Source organism: Panthera uncia, assembly GCF_023721935.1.
Source record: "Panthera uncia isolate 11264 chromosome A3 unlocalized genomic scaffold, Puncia_PCG_1.0 HiC_scaffold_12, whole genome shotgun sequence".
Lineage (NCBI taxonomy): Eukaryota > Metazoa > Chordata > Mammalia > Carnivora > Felidae > Panthera > Panthera uncia.
In genome coordinates this window covers 15,698,001-15,722,701 of record NW_026057579.1, presented here as the reverse complement: position 1 = coordinate 15,722,701, position 24,701 = coordinate 15,698,001, and the positions used below count along the sequence as shown (strand labels likewise).

The 24,701-nt window shown below is 48.5% G+C and overlaps 1 long non-coding RNA gene across 2 annotated transcripts; it reads left to right on the top strand.

Moving 5' to 3' along the window:
- Window positions 1-995: 995 nt before the first annotated feature.
- On the top strand, window positions 996-18,676 carry LOC125937569 (uncharacterized). Of its 2 annotated transcripts, none has more exons than XR_007462433.1 (4): window positions 996-1,415; window positions 1,897-2,019; window positions 17,275-17,488; window positions 17,776-18,676. It is a non-coding gene; the product is annotated as an uncharacterized LOC125937569 (long non-coding RNA). The 2 variants fall into 2 exon arrangements; XR_007462432.1 differs by having other exon boundaries at window positions 17,261-17,488.
- Window positions 18,677-24,701: the final 6,025 nt, after the last annotated feature.

Here is a 24,701-nt window from a genome sequence, read left to right as displayed (position 1 = left end):
CCATGTGGTTAATCATTCCACCTGAGGGGTTGCGCAGAAGTATGCAGTTGATAACAATAGCAGCTAATCAAGATCTAGAACATTCTTGGCTTGAAATAAGAAACCTATGTAGAATACAGGCCTCCTCTGACCCAACAGCTGTTGTGCTGGGTGAGTTAGCTCAGGACACATACACATGAGGCTGTTCTTTGGGTAGAGCTTTTATTAGCCCGGCTGGGAGACATTAAGGAAAGGAACAAGAATGCTGTCTGGATCATGAAGCTGCTCCTCGTTAGACATGTGGCTTTGGGTCAAAGTCGCGCCTGATCTGCCAACCTGCCCTAGGACTCTGGCACATGGTGAGAGCTGGGAAGTGGAGGGAGAGCGAATTTGTATAAATCTCCTAGGCCTTATGGGAACTCATGGGTAAAGAGTCTTTCTTTAAAATATATTCGTTTTTAATTAAAAAATTTTTTTTTAAGTTTATTTATTTATTTTGAGAGAGAGATTGCGTCTCGGCCTTTTGGCTAAGACCAAGTGTATTTTGAGAGAGAGAAAGAGAGAAGGGGAGGGGCACAGAGAGAAGGAGAGGGAGAATCCAAGCAGGCTCTGTGCTGTCAGCGCAAAGCCTGATGCAGGACTTGATCCCACAAACTGAGAGATCACGACCTGAGTCAAAATCAAGAGTTGGACATTCAACAGACTGAGCCACCCAGGCACTCCAGTAAGGAGTCTTTGAAGCAGTAATTAAACCCTCTAGTGTCATGATTGGAAATCCCCTCCTACTTGCAACAAAAGTCAGCTCCTCAACTTCTGAAGAAAGAGTACTTCAGAAAAGACAAGGAACTCACCATGGGGGCTTGAGAGTGTAGAGAGTGGAGCGTAGCTGAAGACACATGTCTCCCCTTGTTCACAGTAACAACTCCTAACTACCAACAAGAAATTGGCTAAGTTCTTAACGTGTAACTAGAGCCTTGACGTTGAATAGAGAGTATCAAGACAATCCAGGCAGACGCACAGCTCCTGTGTAGGAACAGCACGGTTCCGTGAGGTCACAGAGGCTCTAACTATGGAGACCAGGGGATTACTTGCTTGGAGGGAAAACCTTCCTTCTGAAGCAGAAAGAACTGGCAATGTCACCAAAGTCATGGAAAAGGAGCCTGACAGCTGACCATCTCCTCAAGGAGGAAGCTGCAAGGCCTTGCCTTGACCATTGGGTCAGCACCCTGAACCCAAGGGACTGACACTGTTGGAGTCTCAAAGCAGATACTGTGATTTCATATCAACAATGAAACAGCCTCTTGTCTCCTCCAAACTGAGGAGACCCCCGTTTTCATCAGCCAACTCCACTGACCACCAGTTCCTGTCTATGACTATTCAGGGAACCCCACAAAGCAGGACTCCCATCAACTCCCAAAGACAAAGCCATTGGCCAGGTGTGCTTGAAAGGGTGGTTTTCTCTGGATCTCTTTCGTGTGCTCAAACTCTGCCCCCACCTCGCCCCCTGCCATTCAGCACTCCGCCTGCGGGCACCCCTCCCTGACATCTGCACATGAGGCTCAAATTCCTGGTCCGTTGTCCTTGTAGATGCTCTCCTCCCCATCCTGAGCTCTTCTCTTAGGCCTGTAGCACTTGCAGTGATTTGGTTTTTTTTTTTTTTAATTTTTTTTTTAATGTTTATTTTTGAGACAGAGAGAGACAGAGCATGAACAGGGGAGGGTCAGAGAGAGAGGGAGACACAGAATCCGAAACGGGCTCCAGGCTCTGAGCTGTCAGCACAGAGCCCAACGCGGGGCTCGAACCCACGGACCGTGAGATCATTACCTGAGCCGAAGTCGGACGTTTAACCGACTGAGCCACCCAGGCGCCCCGCACTTGCAGTGATTTGTATGTTTTCTCTCCCCTAATGGATTGCAGGACCCCTGGCTTGCACCTGTGTCTCCCGTGGAGTTTCACACTGTGTTCAGCACATAGGAGAAGCTTGAAAAGAGCCTGTTGAGTGAAAGATATTAACACTACTTGGAATAAGAGCATTTGCTAGTGAGTTGCGGTCCCTTTCTCTCCTTTTTCTCTCTCCTCATAGGCTCCCTGGCCTGTGAATACCACCACCAATAAGAAATAGTGGTCTCCAGTGCCCATCAAGCCTTTCCCTTGGTCCCCACAACATCTTTTCTCTATTTTATTTTATTTATTTTATTTTAGAGAGAGATAGAGTGTGAGTGGGGGGAGAGGGGCAGAGGGAGAGAGAAAGAAAGAACAAATCTCAAGCAGGCTCCATGCTCGGCACAGAGTCCGACGTGGAGCCCAATCCCAGGACCATGGGATCATGACCGGAGTGGAAATCAAGAGTCAGACACTCAACTGACTGAGCCACCCAGGCGCCCCTCTTTTCTCTAATTTAAATGTGAACCAAACCCAGGGGTGAAAGGGACCCCTGCAGGGGAACTGACTGAACGGGATGGCTCTGTGTCCTTCTAGATGCCCGGGTCTCAGTGGCCTAGGCCTGTGTGAATGTGCAGGGCCCAGCAGCTGCACACAGTGGTGGAGACCGTGGCCTGGCCCATGTGCAAAGAAACATACAAAGCTGCCTCTTCTTGAGGGCTCTCTGGTTCCTCAAAGGGAGACTGCTAAAAGCCCTGCTTCAGACTTCGGGCAACCTCTCAGACCCACATCTGGAGGTCATTTCACATCCCGCTCACACCTCCCGGAAAACCAGCCCGCATTTTATTGTGTTCCACATCCTCCCTTGGCTGCTCTGGCCCACATTCCCCGCTCCTCCTTGGGGTCAGAAAGAGAAGCAGGCCCATTGACTTTCATGAACTCATTCACTCTCCCATTCCTCAGCACCTGCTCCCTCCTGGGCCACAAAGCCACGCGTTTCCACAGCAAACAGTCATAAACAGCCGGAAGGGGACCAGGACTTCAGGTGCAGGGGGAGGGGCAGGGAGAGTACAAACACTCTGGCGAGGCCCATTTTCATACAGATGTTTTTAGCCATAAACTGGGGCGGGGGCGGGGGGAGCTGCAGAGCAAGACACGAGCCAGGTTACTCATGACAAGGTCTGCGAAGCACATTCGGCCAAAGCTCAGATGGTGACTCAGAACTTCCTCAGGCGGTGATCTCCGCACACAAGCAGCTGGGTTGGGGCGCAGGCCCAGAGGCCCCAGAGAAATTGGGTGCACAGCCCGGGGAAGGCGTGCCAAGGAGGCAGACCCTGGATGTGGAGTGGGTTGGAGACTCCGAATCCCCAAATTCCCAGCCCCACATCGTGCCATTCTTCACTTCTAATTAGCACAATCCCTGAAATGTCTCTCAGAGCCTAACACGTGCAGGTTGGGTGAATAGAACAGCATCTGTATCTGAGAGTCTCCACTCTTGCAAGGACGATGGGCAGACACACGGCTGGTAACACAGGTCGGACTGTGTCTCGTACAAGGACAGAGGGGCGACATGCAGGGGAGGCATAAGAGCAGAGAGGGACAGAGTGATCAGGCTCAGGGGTGGCAGGAAGGTGGCCTTCATGAGCGGGGAGGATGTGGATGGACATCAAAGAGGAAGCAAATGGCAATGCAGGGAACAGCGTCAGTGTGGCATGGGAGGCGTGTCCCGGAGCATGGTGTGGTTTTGGCCATAGGCAGGGAGGACGGCCACCATGGGAGATGGTTCTGGACGAGTAGGTGGCACCAAGACTGAGGAGGTTTGGAAATACAGGAACAGGGAAATCATTCCGAGGGTTTCCAATGTGAATTAGGTACCAACTTTCATAGATCAAGGGATTTCAGAAACAAATCTGGGTTCTCGTGAAAGCCTTGAAGGCCTGGTCTTTTGAGGCCCTGGCTCTCTTGTGGCTACACTTAGCTGTGGCTGGGTGGTGGCCACCCTTACCCAGGACCAGCATTCTCCAGGCCGCCCTAGTCCTCACCACTCCCTACTGTGGCCCTTTATCAACTCACCCTCAGCCTGCTTCCCTGTTGGGTGTCACCTGCCCGCCCTCCACAGGCCTCTGAGTTTGTGGTCTTTGCTGTAGACCCCGAGGAGATGCCAGCAGTATCTGGCATCTGGGTAGGGAATTGCCACCAAGATGTGTTTAAGAAACTATGTTGAGGGCAGTGAAGAGAAGTCTGGAGCCTGGAGTCAGTGAAGGGTTCCTGAAAGAGTCTGTGTGGAGGGCAGGGCATGAAAGAAAGCAGAGGCAGGGGAATGGAAGGAAGGGCAGACTGGGGGGGTGGGGAGGGAGCGAGGGGGTCTGTGCACACCGACCTCATGACCAGGATGCAGGACGGAAAGAGGAGTAAGTCAAGGAGGCCGAGCAGAGGACGGTGTTCTGCTGGGTGTGTGAAGTTTGAGGTGTTGGGGTAGGGCAGCCCCATGCAAACGCATGGCTGCAGCAGCCCGGGCCTGGGGTGCCTGCGGAGCAGAGCCCCAGATTTGGGACTGTCCACAAAAGGGTGTGGCAGGGAGGGCCCTGCAGAGGCAGGTGGGGGGCCGAGGCCAGGATTCCTCACTTCTCCCCTGGCAAGCTCAGCTGGCGTCTGTGGTGGAAAACTAATCACGACTGGTGTTCTGTGGACCCCTGCTGGGAGGGGACGGTCCCTCCACCATCACAAGGCTAACAAGATGTGTCCCTGGGAGGCCGAGGCAGGGCCATGCCCACCACTGTTTTTCAGGCAGGGAGGGAGCGGTGGGCGAGAGCCAGGCCAGGCTGTGCCTTTCTCTGCCTGAGTCACACGGAATAATCTTGTCTCTCATTCCTCTGAAGCACTCCTGGGGGACAGGGTGGGGTGGGGGCGTGAGTCATGTGAGTCCCGCACAGCAGATGGTGGAGGCCAGTGAGTCACAGCTCTGCCCCTTGATCGGAAGCGTATTTGAGCGCTGGAGAGAGTGTGACCGCGGCCAGGTCCGGGCGCCCAGCTTGCTGGTGACCGTCTGTTAAACAATGACAGACTATGACCTGCGGGGCTTCTCAGTTCACACGTATTTCCTCACTGTTTCTCGGTTCCTGATTGTACCTGTACTGATGAGGTTAATTGGGGACTGCGCTGGCTTCTGGACTCTGTGCAAGCAGGGCCTGTATCCTTAGCATCTAATCTGTTTTAAATGAAGGACTGACCGACTGACTGAATGAATGGCTCCATTTGGTGTCACAATTTAATATGATGTGTCAGCGTGTATGCGTAACCTATTTATATACAGGTATATGCTATTTTAGGTATGGAATGTCTTTGGAAAAATAAGAATACATGCGACACTAGCAAAAGAGCTTGCCTCCTGGACACAGGGGCTGGGGACGGGAGTCGGGTGATAAGACAATTTACTTTCACTTTATATATTTTTTTTTTTTAATTTTTTTTTTTCAACGTTTTTTATTTATTTTTGGGACAGAGAGAGACAGAGCATGAACGGGGGAGGGTCAGAGAGAGAGGGAGGCACAGAATCGGAAACAGGCTCCAGGCTCTGAGCCATCAGCCCAGAGCCTGACGCGGGGCTCGAACTCACGGACCGCGAGATCGTGACCTGGCTGAAGTCGGACGCTTAACCGACTGCGCCACCCAGGCGCCCCTCACTTTATATTTTTATTTCTCTCCCTCTTTCAGTCTCCGTGTCTCTCTCTCTATTCCGCTTTTACAACGAGCAAGAAAACAGTTTACAAAGTGGGTCGTATTAATCACATCGGTCTAACTTTCTCTTCCACTGAGTCACATATGGGCGACAGCTTTTGTGTCTGTCGGTACCGCCCAGATTCCGGCTCTCTTGGAGCCTGTTTTCTGTTGAGTAGACTCCCCACGTGGGTCTGGGAATGCTGGTGTGACCCCTCACCCCTTGGGCTCTTGAGGAGACCAAGGCCTCCGTGGCAGCCAGCTGGGCCCTAACCCTAGAAGCAGAGGAATAGAGGAAGTAGCCCAGCCCGTACCGTGTCTGAGTGAGGACTCCAGGCAAGGTGGAGGATGCAGGCCGGGCTGTGATATGGGGTGCACCGTGAACTGCGGAGTCTTCTACTGCCGGAGTGCTGGCTGATCCTAGTAGACAGGGCTGGGGCTGCCATAAAGAAGGGGGACCCTGCCTGGCTGGGTCCTTTGGGCCCCTGGGACCACGATGCACGATTTTATTTCACTGGTTCTACAAATCCAGAGCCGCCCCTTCCTGCCAATCGTCCTTCCTGCAGATGTTAGACAGCCTTTGGCCACGGAGGTCCCCGGTGGGAGGCCGGAGGCAGTGGGCCGGTTAGCGAAGCCCTGGCTTGGGAGGTCACAAGACTGAAAAACAGTCTTCGCTCTACCAGTTACTCGTGTAACTCCTCTGGGCCTGAAGTGATTTCCGTCTCACAAAGTTTTAACGTCTGTTTACTTAATAGTTGCGCAAAGCAGTTTCACATGATTGTTTTAATTTTCTCTTCTCGATTCCTTACCATATTTGTTTTGCTTTTTGTTTGTGCCTGCTTTTTAATTTTTCAATTAGGTTAGCTAATATGTATTTCATTTGCTTTTTTTTTTTTTTTTTCCGAAAAAACAGCTTTTGGATTCATGCATGGGTTCTAGGTTCCTCTGTCATCAAATTAATTACTTTCTGTTTTTATATTTTCTTTCCTTTTGCTTTGTTTTTTGTTCTTTTTCTCTCTTTCTGAGTTGGCTCTTAATTCACCTGTTTTAATTATTTGTAACTGATTTATCTATCAAGCATTATTAATTTCCCCCTGAGATCTGCTCTATTTGTGACTCCAGTAGATCTAATGTGTGTGCTTTTCCACTGGGTTTTAGAAGTTCTGTTTGTATTTTCACCTTTAACTCCAGAGCAGTTTTAAAAGCAGTTTATGAATTTCCAGGTGAAAGGAATTTTTTTCTGATATTGCTATAAATTCTTAGTTTTATTACCCTGGGATTAGAGAATATCATCTATACTATGTAGTGATGTTTGTGGCTTTATATAAGGTTTTCACGAATGTTCATAACTTCCTTGGGCATTGGAAAGAAGGTGCATTCTCTATTATCAGGTACAGAGTCTGCCCTATTATTTAACTAAGGCTGACCATAACTGGATCTATTTCTTTTCATTTGTTCTCTTGATCTGCCCAGGACCGAGACAAAAATATCCTCCTGTGTTGTTGTCAATTTTTCCTATTTCCTGTAATTTTTGCTGTACGAAATTTTTTAGTATGTGGACTGGCATATTTATTCATAATTATTCTGAGTTGTTGAATTATAACCTTTGGCGTTACAAACTGTCTTTGACTTGTTTGATGATTTCTTTGACCTGGATTCTTCCTTTCCTTATTTTAGCTTTATGACTCTTGATTTCTTCGCATTGGCATTTGCCTGGCATAACATTACCTATTCTTTTATTTTCAGCCTTCCCAAACAACTTTGTTATAGGTTTGTCTTCTGCATGTAGCACAGAATTGGGTTTTGTTTTGGGAGCCTATCTAAAAATATTCTTTTCTTTTCTATTTACTTATTTTTAAGAGAAAGGGAGAGAGAGACAGAGAGAGAGAGAGAGAGAGAGAGTGAGTCAGAGAGAGTCTCAAGCATGCTCCACGCCCAGTGCAGAGTCCCACGTGGGACTGGATACCACAAACCATGAGATCATAACATCATAACCTAGGCTGAAATCAAGAGTTGGATGCTTAACTGACTGAGTCAGCCAGGCACCCCTGGTTTTTTTTTAAGTTAGATTCCATATATAATAATTATCATATAGCATTTACCTTTTTTCTGTCTGTCTTATCTCACTTAGCATAATGCCTTCAAGGTCCATCCATGTTGTCACAAATGACAGGATGTCTTTGTTTTTTAATGTCTGAATAATACTCCATTATATATATACCACAACTTTTTTTTTTTTTTTTTACACCACAACTTCTTATCCATTCATCCATCAACGTACACTTAGGTGGTTCCCGCGTCTTGGCTATTGTAAACAATGCTGCTATCAATATGGGGTACAGATATCTTTTCAAGTTAGTGTTTTTGTTTCCTTTGGGTATATCCCCCGGGGTGGAGTTGCTGGATCATATGATAGTTCTATTTTTAATTTTTTAAGAAACCTCCAGACTTCCGTAGTGGCTGCACCAGTTGCAGTCCCACCAACAGTGCGCAAGGGTTCTCTTTCTTCACATCCTCCCCAGCATTTGTCTTCTCTTGTCATTTGGATGATGGCCATTCTAGGACATGTGAGGTGATATCTCATGGTGGTTTTAATTTGTGCTTCCCTGATGGCTGGTGTTGAGCATCTGCTCAGGTACCTACTGGCCACTTGTATATCTTCTTTGGAAAGATGTCTACTCAGGTTCTTAGTTCATTTTTAAATTGGATTATTATTATTTTGCTAATGAGTTGTGGGAGTTTTAAATATATCATTTTGTATTTATCTTTGCCATGTTAAATATGCACATACGTTTAGTGCTATGTTTGTTAGATTTTCACGATCACAGGTTACAGATGAGGCAATTAGCAAACTTACTTTACTTTCAGTCTTTTTAGCCTGTCCCTCTTACTTAAAATAATTGTACCAACAGTATATGGTCAGGGTATATGTTAGTTCGATTTTGGTTTTTTAATGTTTATTTGTTATTGAGAGAAAGACAGAGTGTAAGCAGAAGGAAGGGTAGAGAGAGAGAGGGAGACACAGAATCAGAAGCAGGCTCTAGGCCCTGAGCTGTCAGCACAGAGCCCGACGCGGGGCTCAAACTCACGAACCACAAGATATGACCTGAGCCAAAGTTGGACACTTCACTGAGCCACTCAGACAACCCTGAATTTTGACTTTTGCCTCCAATCTCCAATTTTCTGAAATAGTGGTTGCTTTAGGGTTTATCATAAATAGTATATGGTATGGTATATACCATTACACATATATGGTGTAAGAGGGTCATAGGATACTTTCATTCCCCCTTCCCATCCTTGTGCTATTGTGGTCAGACATTTTACTTGTTGCAAAAGAGACTGAAAATAAGAACAAAAGTCTTTTACATTTACCCTTGTCCTTATCATTTCCAGCTATCTTCACTTACTTTTTTTCTTTTAGTTTATTCATTTATTTCTTGAGAGAGATAGAAAGTGAGGGGGGAGGGGCAGAGAGAGAGAGAGAGAGAGAGAGAATCCTAAGCAGGCTCGATGCTGTTAGCACAGAGCTCATTTTGGGGCTTGAACTCATGAACTGTAAGATCATGACCTGAGCTGAAACTGAGAGTTGGACGCTTAACCAACTGAGCCACCCAGGTGCCCCACTTATTTATTCAGATATCAATTTCCATTTGATATCATATTCCTTCTATCTGCAAAACTTCCTTTAACGTCTTTTATAGTGTAGATCTGCTGGTAATGAATTCGCTCAGATTTGCTTTTCTCAAAGAATCTCTATTTTGCCTTTGTTTTCAAAAGATATTTTCACTGGTATAAAACTATGAGTCAACAGTTTCTTTTCCCCACCAAGTACCTTGAAGATGTTATACTAACTTCTGGTTTTGCAGAATTTGTGAAGAAAAGTCTGCTGTGATTCAAACCTTTTCCTCCCGTACATATCGTATTTCCCCCTTTGTTTGCCATCAATATTTTCTCTTTGAGTTTCAGTCACTGTTGTTGTTCATTTTGTTTCGTTTTTAAATTTATCTTTATTGTGGGGGGGGAGTTCTCTGAATTTCATGGAACCATAAACTATAGTTTGTTGCTTTTAATTAATTTTGGAAAATTCTCGGATATTATATACATTCAAATACTTCTTCTGCCCCATTTTCTCTCTTTTTGGATCATTGATCTCTCAGTTTTGGATCATTGATACGGACATTGCCCACAACTGTTGGATGCTTTCTGGATGTTGGAACATTTCTGGATGTTCCCATTATTTTGCCAATTTGTGTTTCAGTTTGGATAATATCTATTGATAGAACTACTTTAAGTTCACAGCTTCTTTCCTCTGGGGTGTATAGTGTGCTTATAAGCTATCAGAGGAATGCTTTGTCTTTTTTAATTTTAATATTTATATTTAACTCTCTTTATACTTTATATGTTTCTGCTGAAATTCTCAATTTGTTCACTTATGTTTTCCACCTTTTTTTTTTTTTTTACCAGATCCTTTTCCACAAAATAATCATAATTACTTTAAAGCCTCTGCTCGTTCCAACATTTGTGTAATCTTGGAGTCTGATTCTGTGAATTGTTTTATCTCTTGATAATATGCTGGCATTTTTTTTTCCTGTTTTTTGTTTATGTCTTATAATTGTGTTTTTGTGTTTATAATTTGTAAATGTATTCAAATATTGTATGTAGAATAACAGTAAGGACTTAGGTAAATAGAATTTATGACAGGAAGTGGGGAATCCCTCTTTTTTCTGTCAGGCTATTAGTGTGTGGGGTTGAACCAAATAGAATCATCAGCTGTGCTGAGTTTTAATAATCATTATACTTCACCTCATTGCAACACGGACTTCACATCCCTCCAGTGGTGAAGTGGTGGTATCTTGCATTTAGTGTGAGATCTGCATGCTGTAAACTTTTTCTCAGTGTTCCTACTGGCCAATAGTTCAGGTCCTGTGTGGCCTGAATCATAGAGGGAGCCTCTCTGTATTCTTCCCCAGCTATAGATTGTTATGGCTCAGTACTGGGTGTGAGGCTCACGTTGGAGCAGACGGGGTTCTCAGGTTTCTGATCTTGCCTTTGTCCTAGGTAGACTGTGTGCATTTGGCTTTCACCTCTCCTGCCTGTCACATTTGTGGAAACCAAACCCTGCCTGTACTTGTGGGACATCTTGGGCAGGGGAGGGCTTCCTGCCTTACCCCTTACCCCAACCTCGGTGATGGTAGACCTCTGCTTTGTATCAATGCAGGGTCCTGGAACTCAGTGGTCTCTTGGCACTCACCAGCAGTAGACAGGGAACAGAAAGGCCTCCAGTGTCAAACGGGTTTGTTTCTATTTTCTTCCAGAGGTAATGGAGTTATGCCTAGGTATTTAGTTTCCTGCCCTTCCAGTGGCTTAAGGCTCTTTGCTTGTAAAAGAGTCCTAGATAGGAATGGGACTTTGTGCCCCTCCTCTAAGGCAAATTACCTGGGTTTCATGCTTATTGCTACCAATATAGGTTTTGCCTTCCCCCAATCTTTCTGAGAGCAACCAGTGGAGGGTCATGGAAAAGAACATGTGAGTACTTCAAGACTTAGCAAAATTAAATATGGATTAAAGACTCTACTTTTCAATGGTGTTGGAATAATCAGACATACTTATGCAGAAAACAAACTACAATCCATACCATACCCAAAAATTATCTCAAAATAGGTCACAGAACTAAATGTAAAACCTGAACCTGCAATATTTCTAGAGGAAAAGAGAAGAGAATCTTTGTAAATTTGTGTTCGGTAAAGATTTTTTAGACTATGACACTAAAAGCACAGCCCATGAACAAAAGAATTGATACATTTGACCTCATCAAAATCAAATACTGTCAGAGACTAAAGAGGCAACCCAGGGGCACCTGGGTGGCTCAGTCGGTTAAGCGTCCGACTTCGGCTCAGGTCATGATCTCACAGTTCGTGAGTTCGAGCCCCGCGTCGGGCTCTGTGCTGACAGCTCAGAGCCTGGAGCCTGCTTCACATTCTGTGTCTCCCTCTCTCTCTGCCCCTTCCCTGCTCATGCTGTGTCTCTCTCTGTCTCAAAAATAAATAAATATTGAAAAAAAATTAAAAAAAAAAAGAGGCAACCCAAAGATTGGAAGAAAATATTTGCAAAGCATAAATCTAATAATTTGTAAGGAACTTAAAAGGAACTTGTATACAGAATATGAAAAGAACTCTCAAAACCAGTGATAAGAAAACAAAGAACATAATTAAAAATGGGCAAGAGACTTGGGTACTTCAACAAAGAAGACACATGGATGACCATTAAACACACGAGAAAGTGTTCAGCATCATAAGGCGCTGGGTAAATGCAAATTAAAACAACTACACTAAAATACAAATTAAAACCACTACACAGAGAAACTACTGCATGTCTATTGAAATGGCTAAACTGTAAAAGACTGACCATACCAAGTTTTGGTGAAAATACAGAGAAACTGGAACACTAGTAGTAAAAATATAAGATAGTACAACCACTCGGAGATCAGTTTTTTTTAAATGTTTATCTATTTTTGAGAGAGAATGCAAGCGGGGGTGGGGTAGAGAGTGGGGGGAAGAAGATCTGAAGTGGGCTTCATGTTAATGGCAGCAAGCCCAATATGGGGCTCTAACTCACAAACTGTGAGATCATGACCCAAGCCAAAGTCAGATGCTCAACCAACTGAGCCACGCAGGTGCCTCTGTAAATCAGTTTGATAGTTTAAGATGTTAAACCTACAGTTTCTATGTGATTCAACCCTTCCACGTTGAGGTGCTTTCCAAGAGAAATTACAACATACATCCCCAACAAAGACTTGTACAAAAATATGTACAGCAGTTTGTTTGTAATGAATGTCCATCAATAGGTGAATGGATAAACAAATTCCACACAATGGAATACTACTAAGCAATGAAAAGGAATGGACAGGAGTAAATCTCATAATAATTACACGGAATGAAAGAAGCTACACAATATAGAGTACATGGTCTAGGACTACATTTACAAAAAGTTCTGGAAAGCACAAACTAATCTATAGTGATAATAACACAGAATCAATGTTTTCTTGAGGATGGGGATTAGGGAAGGCAGGAAGGAAAAATTACAAAGTAGAATGTGGAAACTCTGAGAATTACCAGGCTTCTGCCTTTGGAAATCTCTAGACCAGAGGTAGGCACTAGTATAGGGGGTGAGAGGAAACTGCCATGCACCCTTTTTCCCATAGTAAGGGAGGGCCTACATCAGACAAGTGTTCCCAGAACATTCCCCAAGACTCCCCTTGTCATATGGCCCCAGCAGCAGACTCAGGAATGGCATCAGGTCTACAGCTCAGTGAACATCAGTCCAGCCTCGGAACAGGCCAACCTCCTCTCATTGACACAGACACTCAAGTAACCAGGGGGTCTCTGACAATCCTCTCACCAGGTTGCAGGGGAGGAGCCTCTCACCACGAGTTCCACCAGCCTGTGGAGGCCCTGGCCCCCCTGTCCTCCCCCAGGCCTCTTCTTGCACCTTCTGGCACCACCAGCAGGTTGAGTGGGCAGAGTACTTGGTGTTTGGCGGGAGACAGTTCTCTTCCTGAGTCTGAGGGAGGGGTTGGTGCCCCTGCAGGTGGATTTCTGAACTGAGACCATGGGGCCCTTAATGCTTTCCACCCTCAGCTTCAGTCTTCAGCTGCAATTCTGGGATGTGAGGAGAAATCCCACTTGGCATCCTGTTTCACCATCCAATATAGTGTCAGCTCATTCCCGTGCATCTGACCTCGCACTTCCTGAGCTGTTATCTTTAGTGTTGATAGTGGGGTCAGCATCACACAGTGGAAAGGGCAGCCCAGGCTTCAGAGCCTGGCTCTGGCCCTTACATTAATGGATAGATAATAATCCGCCTCCATCCACTACAGATTTCGTGTGAGGACAAAATGAATTAATATTTGTAAGGAACTTAAAACAATGCCTGGCACAGAGTGAGCGAAATCTGAAAGTTTGCGATTATCTCTTATCATCCCGTTGAATAAGCCACCTCACTCCGAGTGGCAGTTTCTTGCCTGCAAAATAGGCTCTAACTCCACTCTAATAGGTGGAGTTTGAGGATTGGCTGAGATTGCTCATAAAAAGCACCTGGTGCAAACGCCTGCACATAGCAGGTGCTGGGTGAACGTGAATTCCCTTCCACTTCCCTCCGCTAGGGTCATTTTGGAAGCACACCCCTTGCAGCAACATCTTTTGTCGTAGGGGAGTGGGAGCCAGGTCCCAGGAAGGTGCTGTGCTGGGCAGGCTGGGCCAAGACATGGAACCAAAAGGCAAGAGCCGTCTCTGCTTGCCTGAACCAACAGGAGAAAGAGTATTACTGCCTTCCTTCACGTGGGATGGGCCCTGGGCAGGGAGGCACAAGCGTTGGGCTCTGGCCTCAGCTCAGCCTGCGAACCGCTTGTTGTGCAGGATGGGACAGGAGTCTGAGGCCTCTCTCTCGGCGGCTTCCCATGTGGAGAGGGGCGGGGCCAGGGGATGTGCATCCCGGGGTTAATTCTGGCCAGTCATTCCCTGCGGATCTGTCCGGTGCCCATCCTCCTTCCCGTCCTCATTCTAGAGCTCTCTCTTGTCAACCTTCCACCTTGACGATAGTTTTTCTACCAGATTTTGTCATTCTCTGGCACAGCTCAGCGTGCTCATTCCTCCTGGACGCACTTCTCTGCTCTGCCCGGAGGATGGTGAGGAAGTGACATCTCCATGGAAACAAGTGTTGATCCCACAGTTGCTTAGCGATGTGCTGGTGTGCTGCAGGATGATGTAAGCCGCGCTCTGGTTTCCCTAGGGGCTTGGCGTCCTTTGATGTTCTGTACTATTGGAGTTGGGATGATCCCTCGCTTCTACCCTTCTTATGCAAAAGTAAAAGGCAAAAAGAACTGGGAACTGAGCTCCATGGGGAGGAACAGTGTTGTAAGAGGAGCAGTGTTAGGAGTCACAGGTGAGATGATGGTGACACCTTTTGCTGGAGGCCGACAGGCTTGGGGAGCCTTGGACGTTGTGTGCAGGGGGGCAGCTGCCGGCCAAAGGAGAGTCCTTGGTGCTCCCCCACCATGCTGAGGGCGGCCACAGTGCATTTCCCCTCCAACGGCCCCTGTCCGCACCCAAGCTGCCTTAGCCTTTGGGGCCAGGACGCAGACGGAAGCCTACACACCAGATCTCCAATACTTAAAATTGTAAACCAGGCCAGCAGATTGTTAAACAGAGTATATTCAATCCTCTGGCCTCGGCCACATGGCAGGCAGAGTAGTGGCCCGCCGAAGACGCCCACGTCCTAGTCCCAGAAACCTGAGAACATGTCATGTTACATCAACATTGTAGGCAGAGTTGAGGCTGAGGAGTTGACTTTATGACACGGAGGTTTGTGGCAGATTATCTGTGTGAGCCCCGTGCAGTCCCAGGGTCCTCAGAAGCGGGAGAGAAAGGCAGAGTGGTGCCATGTGAGAAACCCTCGACCAGCCTCTGACGGCTTTGGAGATGGAAGAGGCAGCAAGTCAAGGGATATCGGTGGCCTCTAGAGAAGCCTCTAGAAGCTGGAGAAGGCAGGAAGACAGATTGTTCCTTCGAGCCTCCAGAAAGGAACGCAGCCCTGTCGATAGCCCTGTTGAGACTTCTGACCCACGAACTCTAAGATAGCAAATCTGGATCAGTTTAAGCCCCTGGGGTTGCGGTGACTTGCTGTAACTGCAGAAATCAGTACAACAGGCGTGGCCTGTGGGGATGGGCACAGCCACAGGAGACAAGAGTGGGTCTCGTGCTGGGCACGGCAGAGAGAGGGGCCTTCTTGCCTGTGTAAGTGCAAAACTGGTCCTACCACTGGAGGAAAAAAATGCCATTTCCTTCCTTTGGTAACTTTCACAAAACAAAACAGGGGCACTTGGGTGGCTCAGTCGGTTAAGCGTCCGACTTCAGCTCAGGTCATGATCTCACCGTTTGTGGGTTCAAGCCCCACGTGGCGCTCCGTGCTGACAGCTTTGAGCCTGGAACTTACTGCAGATTCTGTATCTCCCTCTCTCTGTGCTCCTCCCCACTCTCACTCTCTCTCTCAAATAAACATTAAAAAACAAAACAGAGGAAAAGAAAAAGCCCAAACAAACCAAACTAGCCCAAAGCTTCCCCATAAAGCCAAAGCAAACTCTCCACGCAGCAGGAGAAAGTAACGCAGCTCTTCCGAGTGAGGAAAGACCGTGGGGCCTCCTGGACTGGCGTGCCCTTGCTCACTGGACTCCACCGCTAACTGGCCGTGACCATGTTGGGCCTCAGGGTTCTCACCTGCGAGATGGAATTCATCGAGTACTCTAGGCAATGAGGAATTCTCTTTTCCTTCCCTTGGTTATCCGGGCTAAAATGTTCCCCTCTCTCTATTCCACGGACCTACATCCTACAGGCCCAAGGCACAACGCACCTCCTCCAGAAAGCCCTCCCTGACCACGCTCGTCTGCAGCGCTTTCTGGCTGTAGCCCTCTTACAACCTTGCTTTCTTTGTGTATAGCAGCACAGTATGCAAACTTAGAATAAACTCATCCGTTCGATGACTGTTTCCTGCCCCCAGTCACTAACAGAAGCGCAATGCTGGCCACTGCAGGTCTCACCAAATCATTGTTGGGCAGCTGATCATCAGTTGCAGTGTTCAGGGCCCGGGACAGCTGGGTCCATTCAAACGAAAGCTTAAAAGAACGTGTCAAGCTTAGGCTTACCTTCTCTGCGGACAGCTGTGGCCTGTTTGACCCCATGATCTTGGAGCCTCCCAGACTCCTCCTTCCCTGGGACCACTTTGTCAGCCTCATGTAGGCCAAGCCCTGCTGGGTCCTTGCGTAGATTCTTTCCTAAACCGGGGAGAGTTGAAAGTTCAGCGGCTGGGGGGGGGGGGGATTTGCCCTGGAGGCAGCCTGGCCAGGCTCCTTCGTTGGCCTGGAACTCAGGTCTACTAACAGGCTGTTTTCCCGGGGCCAAGCCCCGCCCCCAGCTCTTGTTCTAGTTGCCATCTGGGTGCTCTGGGCCTTCACAGCCCACCCAAGTTCTGTCTCTTCTATAACTCACCCTGGCTGGGGTCTGCAGTCCTGCTCCTGAGACCCCATGTCTTCTGTATGACCTTTACGTGTCTCCTGCTCTCGGGACACCTATTGACCTGCCTGCCAGGACACTCACCCCCCACCCATGGCTACCCTGCCCTGTCACAGCCTCCCTCCTGTCCTGTCTCCTCTGTATGCATCGTGGCTTCCCAATAGGATTGACTTTACCCTCCTGCCTGCTCTAGATCCGCCCCTCTCTACTTACCTTACCTGGTGCATGCACAGCTTCAGGTGCAGATGCCTCTCTGCTTGGCTCTGGCTTGTATCTCTTTTCATTCCTTAATTTATTTGTTCACTTAGCCAGTCAGCCATCCAGCAAATATATGCCTAAGGCCCGCTCAGTGGCAGGCAGTGTGCCAGAGGCTGGGCTCTGTGCTCCAAGCCCAAGCAGGACTGACACCCGAGGCTTCCCCCTCTGTTCCTCCCTGAGCCCCCACGTGGATGGTGGATCTGATCGTGGCCACCTGGAGAGCTGTTTATACAATTACATTAACCGCACGAGGAAGAATAATAGATTCTATTAGCTTACAATGCTGATCTTGCTAGAATTCTTTGGTATAACAAGCACTGGTGATAATAAGTTAACCCATAAGTGCTACATTTAATTTTTAGATATGTCATTTCAGATGTGCCTTGAATCTTTCAAGAAGTCCTGGCTGAGACTTTTTTACATCGGGAGTTGGGAGAGGAATTGTCTTCAGCCAGTTAGAGTTCAAGAAAAAAATCAGCTTGGCTGGCTGGCCGACGTGGCCACCAGGAGCAGCCCGTGCTGGCAGAGTGACCTCGGAAGCAAAGCGAGAGTGTCCGGCGAGGGTTGTAAATGTGTATCACGGTGTGAAGGTCAGCGTCATGTGGCGGCAGACAGCACTGCCGTGCCGTTGCTCCCGCGCTACAAAGTCAAGCTAGAAATCTGAACGCTAAACATGTTCACAACAAAAGCACAGCAATAGTTACACATTTTTAAAAAGCTGTATATTTATTATCGTATCCCACGGGGTATTTATACTGGCGACATTTGGCTCCAGCTCAGTGTTTAATACTTGGCCATTCTGCATTTGGCCGAGATGAGTGTTCCGTGCACCTCGAAAAGGATCTAATTGAGACTTTTGTGTTTCTTTCCTTGACAGATATTTTGTCCCAGTTAAAAATAGCGCTTCACACAAGAGCTGAAAACAGGCTTCTTCACTAAACGCTTCCTCAAGCTGGTTCTCAGCCTCCTCCTGAATCATTACCCTCGAGCCAGTTCGCTGAGATCTCAGGGAGATACACGCCAAGAAACGCCACACTTCCTCCGGGGAAAGTACCAGCGGGTGCCCACCCCACTGCGGTCGAACCAGCCCAAACCAGGTCTACGAAGTCAGGCAGGGCTGTCCATTCCAGGACCACCTCCTGGTCTTCCTCAGGCGAAGAGGAAGGACCGCCCCTTCTGACCTGGTTGAAGGAACCTGCAGTCACTCCCGGGTCTCTATTTTACCACAGCCTGTTAGCAGCCCAGAATAGCTCCCGAGCCTTCCATTCCGTGCTCCGGGCAGAGTCTTGAAATGTAAGGAAATGGTTTTCGCGGTGTGCCGAGGAGGCAGAGGGGGAGGCAGGGATGGAAAATCCAAGCATCCCTCCCGAGTCACGGCGAAGAGGCAACCCATGTTTTCAAGTCAGTCTGGATCTCAAACATTGAGTGCCACTTGCGCGATGGGTTCCTGCCATTCTTCCCTCTGGGAATTAGAAGAAGTCGTGACAGCCTGTGGAACCATCCAGCTGAGTAAGGGGACAGGTCCCTGAGCTGGCGGGAACTGTTACTGAGGCCTCGCCCACACTGAAGATCATAATGCCATGAAGAAAGTTCTGGCAACTCTGGAAACCTAAGGGAAAGCATGCCTGTCTCCCCCACCCCTGCCAGTATTCAGTCACATATGTGCTCTTCGTCTTCTGTATAACTTCCATCTTGGCACGTTTGAGAGAGAAGTTTGCTGTGTTTGTCTGCCCAATGGGCTGCCTTCGTTATAGATTGTAAATAACTTCTCTCCAGAATTTCAAGACTTTCTTTTTTTCTTTAGGATGACATTTAATATTTTCCATGCAGTTTGCCTTTCTGGGAGAATGTTCTCAGGGATGAGTAACTTTGGGTTGTCTTCCTTTCAACTGCTTTCCCTATTTTAAAGGTCTCATTCTTATATATATTTTTTCAAAGTGATACGTTTGATTTGAGGTTTTAGGCTGAAACCCAGCTTTTTCATACAAATTCCTGCCCATGTGCCATTGTTTTATCTTCTAAACGAGCTGACAGAATGAAGCCTGCTGGTTAGCTGAGACCATTTCGGGTACTGTAAGGTCTGTGCGACACCCGTGTCCACAATCAGTGTGCTTCCTGGAAATGCAGTCTGCTGGGGCTAGTTGCAAATATATTGAATGAAAATTTCAGTGGGGCAGGAGGAGGCCTTGGAATCTGAACTTTTCACAAGGGCAGCAGGTCGTACCTGTCACTGTGGAGTTTGAGAACCACCATTCCAGCTGAAGGAGCAGTAGTGACCTTTACCAGATGTCCTCCCCACCTGCTTTTCTCCACCCATCTCCTCGAGCTGGGCTTGGGTCTTCTTGCTGGCCCTGGTAGCTTTCAGTAACTTTCATACGGTTTGGAATCTTGACGGCCAGGCCGCAGGCAAGCTGCACTATCAAAGCTGGGCCCCATGGAGATGAATTTGACCAGGGTACCTAACGTGGGGCTGGTTAGGCAGAAGGGGGCGCTTGGGAGGTGGATGCTTCCCCCAGTTTCCCCCATAGAGGCAACATTAAGAAAATGATGACATTTGAACTGCACATGGAGATTAACAAACAAGGTTTCCCAAGGCTGTAAAGTGCCAGTCTAGAGGCTCTGGCCTGCCACCCCCGCCCCCACCCCCCAGCCTGGTCTGGCACCTCAAGAGCTGAGGAGACATGCATTAGATGCCTGTGGCTCTCATCCAGATAAGAAATGAATGGTGGCCTGTAGAAATAGAGAGGAGGGAACCAAACAGCACATATTGAGGGGAGGAATTTAGACTTAATAACCGATTGCATGGGGTGCCTGGGTGGCTCGGTTAAACGTCCGATTCTAGATTTCAGCTCAGGTTATGATCTTGCGGTTCGTGCGTTTGGGCCCCACATCAGGCTCCACACTAGTAGTGTGGAGCCTGCTTGGGGTTCTCTCTCTCTCTCTCTCTCTCTCTCTGCCCCTCCCCAGCTCACTCTCTCTTTCTCTCTCAGAGTAAATAAGTAAACTTAAAATACCCCGACTGATTGGATGTGGGGAAAAAAAGAAGAGAAGGTGTCAAAGGGCTGTGGGTTCTGAGCCCAGATGGCATGTTGGGCCACGGACAGAAGTAATGACAGAGCCCAGCCTTGTTGCTGCGGGAGCTACTCCTTCACTCCTCACCTCTCCCCTGTGTCCTGCCTGAACCCACATGCTCTTCCCTGGTCATCTGTTCCAGGCACTACTCTAAGAGATCTGAGGCTGCAGAAGGTAGAGATGACTGCTTTCCCCTCCCAGCCCCTGGGCTCCTGCTAATAACGGTGCATTTCCCTATTTTATTTTTTAGTCGAGAGAGGCACACACAGGTTATATACCTTGTTCCATGACTTGCCAGGGGCTGAGGTTGGGGATTTACCACCGGCCTTTTCATCCTTAAATCAATGTTTTGTGTGTTTTCACAATCATCACCGACATTTCCACCTCAGCCCACTGACAGATAACAGATAAATTTTACTCTTTCTAGCAGTCTTGCACTGTGGGCAGGTCAGGCTTCTCAAGTGCATTCTACGGGGGAGGGACTCCCAGGCTTAGAGCTGATGCGGCTGCACCAAGTCTCCTGGCCAGCAGGTGGCAGTACAGGGAACTACCGCCCTGAGGATGGCGCCCCCTTCTGCCCCAGCGAATCATCAAATCCCTTAGCCCAAAGTGCAATCGCTCTGTAACTTGCACCCCCAAATCGGCTTGCCAGTCCTGAATGGCAGCAGGAGGGGGTCCACTTCCAGGCTGCGCAGACCCAGGGGACAACTTTGGGGTGGGTTAGGTATTGTGGAGCCTGAAATTTGTACATTTTGAAGAGTGTCTTTAGGAAAAAACATGCACACATACACTATTGCAAATTTCACAGCAAACAGGGACTGTGCAAGTGAGGGGTCCTGGAGACGATGCTTCATTGTCTCCCCAATAACCTGCCTCTGCGTAGCCTCTGCGTAACAGGCTGAGCGCTGCTGAGGGTGCGCAAAGTCTTGGGTCACTTTTCCCTTCTGCTTGCATCTTGCCTGGCAGAAGTGCAAAATTACAGTATCTTTGCATTTGAAAACAGCACTGTCATCCCAGAGCCCTCGGGGCCCATTCTACATGTCAGGCTAATTATTAGATGATGAAATAATGGTTACAGTGTGTGCCTTCTGGGTGAGCTCAGCAGCTGCTAAAACACCCTGAGAGGCCAAGTGACATGTTCGCAAAGAGGGGAAGAACTGAGGGTTTCAGTTCTGAATGGTGAAAATTCCGAGCTGAAGCTGCCTCCAAGGCAGAGGATGGGAGGGAGGCTGTGTCCCTGGCTGGAGGGGCCTGCGGCAGGTACAAGCCTTCCCCAGGGAAAGGGTAGCAGTGGGAATTTATGGAGCCAGTTTAGCTCTTTGCGTGCATTGTTTCCTTTCATAACCCAAGCAACCTTTTAAAGTGGGAGCTATTATTACTGATTACTAGATGAAAACCGCAGCCACACAGCTGGTAAGTATTGGAACCCAGATCGCCCTGGGCTAGGATCCCCAATCTCTCCTGCCTTTTTTTTTTTTTTCCCACGAACACCCAGAGGCCTCACCTTGCATTTATAAATGATATCCTCTGACTTCGCCTTTCCTGGGGACCCCCCTTGCGCAGGGCGGTATGGGAGGTATGCCACCAGCAAGACGACCCTTAGAGAGGGTTGCATTAGGTTGATGATTTGCAGATGTGCTCTGTTGAAACCTAGGAAGTCCATGGACCTTCTGGGAAGGGGGAAAGGAAAGGGAGGGGTGGGTGGGGAGGGGTGGATCGAGGGATAAGGCAGCTCAAGAAACTCCCCCCACCCGCCACCGCCCCCAATCCAACCAGAGCAGGGAGCTCCACCTTCACACGCTGTGCTGGACTGGGCTTCCTGATACACTTTTGCTGGAACAGAGGGTTCTGTGCGCCCCCAAACGTTTGCAGGTCCATGTGGACCCTACTAGCCCTGCACCCCCCACACTGGCTGGTTGGGTGGGAGGATTATGCCAGGTTATCCAGGGAAAGTGAAGGAACTTCTTTCTTACAGCAATCTGGTGAAGTTTATGAAGCCCTCTTCAGAGCAAAATTTTTAAATGCATTAAAGGAGAATACATCCGATTACAAAAGGCCTCCAATCAATCGCATGGAAATGCGGTTATCAAAATATTTTTAAAAACCTCAGATTTGTGATCCCGTATCGCCTGTGCTCTTTTGTGAACACATTAACAAGATCAGTGACAGGCCTGACAGGCACCGTAATTCTGAAGTCGTGATGAGCTTAAACAATAATTTAAGACTTCTGCAACAAGTGCGCTGTATCTGTGGATTCTACTGGTGACAAATCACAGACGCTGCTAAATTTGTCTGAGGTCCCTTGCATACATTCATCATAGCACTATGCAAAAGCTAGTGCTTTTAGAAAAGCTAAAGTTTGGCCAAGGTAGTGAAAAATAGAGATGTAAAAACCTTCCGTGGACTCCTTGAATTGTGCCCACAGGCCCTAATGTAAACCTATCAGCACAGGACGTGTGAACTATTCAAATTCTCACCCATGATTCCGGTGGTTGGCATTTTCTTCTGGGTCCACGGAGCCCTTCGTGCTTAACTCTGTGCTCTAAGTCCTGGTGGCCAGTGCGGAGGGACATTTGTCCACATTTTCACTGAATTATGATCCAAGAGTCTCTGGCCTGGAGACCGTCCCTTGATGTGTTCCTCCACCTGGGAAAGCTGCAGGAGGAAGCCTGTGGGGTTCGTCGTAGGTCTGCGGCATCTGATCCATTGCCGCAAGACCAGCACACTCACTCCTGCCCTAGCCCATGCTCAGGCACACACTACAGGCTCATTCCCCAGGAGAGAGACTCCAGAAAGACCCATCAGGTGGCCTTCTCGGCTCTTTCAAAATAACAGAACATCGCTGCTGCAAAGGCATGGGACTAGGCAGCCGGCAGAGCTTCAGAGAACTATTTTGGGACAAGTGGCTTATTTTCTCTCCCTGTGATGATTTGTTTTCAGACTCATTCACAGAATGCCACGGAGGCCAGAGGAGCGGAGGAGGGGGCGGGGCTTCCTCCCCGGGGCCCGCCCGTGGTGGGAGGAGGTAGGGGAACAGGGCTCAGCCTGCCTCTCCTGCTCCTGGGGAAGGAAACTGCCGGTGAGAGCAGTTTGCGAGAAACCCCACTGTGGTGGCTGATCACCTGTGGGGTGGCCCACCATTTGGCGGGCTATTGGCTCAGGCTGGAAAATGGAAAAGGGCTGAGCAGGGCTTGGAGAAGCCCAGGTAGCATCAAGAATGTCAGAGCTGGAAGGAACTGCAGAGGGCGTGCAGCCCACCCCCCTCGTGGAGCAGATGAGAAGTCAGAATATGGGTCCCAGAGGGTCGGGGGCAGAGCCAACACTGCCGGCCTTCATCCCCTCTCCTCAGGGACCATGTTCCTTCAGACTCTGCACGTTCTTGCTGACCTGGTAGTAAAGCGTACATTTCTCTCAACTCCTCCCAGCCTCTGAAGTGAGGCTCAGTCTGATGCCCCAAGTCCGCTTCCATCCACACCCTCCGACAGTGAGGCCTAAGCCCACTGAGGTCTGGGGCCAAAGGCAGATGGTCGGGCAGGCAAGTTCTCCAGGCCCAAGGCCACATGGTACGTTAGGGAGGATTGCTTGAGGCCCTTGGCTCCCTCTCTATGGGACTTTCCTCTATGCACAGCACCCAACCCCAACTTCAGAGGTCTAGTATCTGCACACCTTCCTCCCCTGGCCTGTGAGGGGAGGGGGGCTCAAACTCACAAACCGGGAGGTCATGTCCTGAGCCGAAATCAAGACTCAGATGCTTAAATGACTGAGCCCCTCAGGCGCCCCTGAAGGATGTTTTGCTGGTAAAGAGTATTGGATTAAAATGGGTTTAAACTGTTCTGAGTGGTAGCCTTCTGCCAGAGGGAACGCTAGGAGGGGTCCTGGGAATCTGGCCCCTCCCCCGCCTCACCCCTGCAATGAAGGACACAGCTCTTCCCCCTACCTTGCCCCTTACCCCAGTCTCTGATTTCCTTCCCAGGAGATGGGGACTTCCAGAATCTGTGCTCCTCGACTGGTCACATGCTCCAGCCCCTGGCAACCAGATCTGTCACCCTCCCAGGCCTGGGCAGTGAGCAAGGAGGGGACACAGCATTCGGACTTCCGGCTGCGAGGAGAGCCTCACGCTGCCCTCAGGGAGAGATGCTCCGTGGCCGGGATGGGTCTCAGCTGAGCCCACCTGGGATAGCAGTTGACATGGAAGCAGATGGAAGTTTGCAGTTCAGCTTTCCCAACAAAAACCACTTGGAGTTTATGTCCACGAACACACCGTTTCACGTTTCTGCGCAAATTCCTCCCATTGCTGCCCAGAAGCCTTTCCATTTGCAAACAGCCCTGCCCAGCACTTGGGAGGTCAGAGCCATCCATCACTACCAGGAGTTTATTTCAACCGAAATACTTTAAGTCCCCGCTGAGAGCCAGGCCTGGGGACAGGCCTGGGGACAGAAAGCCAACACAGACAGGGAGGAGGGCAGAGGCCACCCTTTCGTGACCTCATTTTCAACTTTGTACCAGGGACACAGCTGTTGCTTCACAACATGATTCGTCCTCCAGCAGACTTGCGATGTACAGATTATCATCCCATTTTACACGAGGAAACTGAGGTGTGGAAGGCTGAATAATATTCCCTCCCTGAAAAGATGTCCATGTCCAAATCCACGAACCTGTGAATAGTTTCCCAGACTTAGCAAAAGGAGCTTTGCATATGTGATTGGGGATTTCAGGATGGGAGATTATCCT